Genomic DNA, 1,115 nt, shown 5'->3' with positions numbered 1-1,115 from the left:
CCGGAGGAGGAAGACGTATGTATGATTGAATCCGAGCCTACGTGGATGACACCGATAGTAGAGTATCTCAAGACCGGCGTCCTTCCAAAAGACCGGAACCAGGCTCGAAAGTTAATGTATCAGCTTCCCCGATACACCATAATGGACGGAAAGCTATATAGAAGGGGGTATTCCATGCCACTACTACGGTGCGTAACTCCACCCAAAGCCAAGAGGATCATCGAAGAAATTCATGAAGGGTTCTGTGGAGATCATACTGGGGGGCATAGCCTGTCCAAGAAAATCATATGCCAAGGATATTTTTGGCCCACCATTAAGTTAGATTCTTTCGAATATGTAAAGAAATGCGACAAATGCCAGAGATTCACCACGATTCCTCGAGCTCCACCATCCGAGCTGACCATGTTGACATCCCCATGGCCATTCGCGGTATGGGGAATCGACCTCATTGGCTCTCTCCCAACTGGCAAAGGTGGTGTAAAATATGCCGTGGTCGCGGTGGATTACTTCACAAAGTGGACGAAAGTTGAACCGTTGGCAACAATAACTTCCAAAAAAGTCCTTGACTTCGTGGTAAAGAACATTGTATGCCGATATGGGGTGCCAAGGAAGATTGTGTCCGACAACGGAACCCAGTTCGATTGCGACTTGTTCACCAACTTTTGTGAAAAGAACGGCATAATAAAGAGTTTTTCATCAGTGGCTCATCCTCAAGCGAATGGACAGGTCGAGGCTGTGAACAAAACTCTCAAAAGTTCTCTGAAGAAAAAGTTGGAGGAGGCGAAGGGACGGTGGCCCGAAGAATTGCCCCAAGTCCTATGGGGATATAAGACCACAGCTCGAACATCAACAGGACATACCCCGTTCTCTCTAGCATACGGATGTGAGGCTATGTTGCCTATTGAGGTCGAAATCCCAACGATCCGAACTCAAATTTACGACCAAGACTCAAACCACACTCATCTCGAAGAAACCTTAGACTTGATTGAAGAAAAGAGAAACGAGGCTCAGCTAAGGAACACTGCCTACCAACAACGAGCTACTAGATATTTCAACAAAAGGGTTCGAGATCGAAGATTCGGTGTGGGAGATCTGGTGTTAAGACGCGTATTTTT

Source organism: Humulus lupulus, chromosome 5 (genome assembly GCF_963169125.1).
Source record: "Humulus lupulus chromosome 5, drHumLupu1.1, whole genome shotgun sequence".
NCBI classification, from domain to species: domain Eukaryota; kingdom Viridiplantae; phylum Streptophyta; class Magnoliopsida; order Rosales; family Cannabaceae; genus Humulus; species Humulus lupulus.
Note: the sequence above shows the minus strand (reverse complement) of the source record.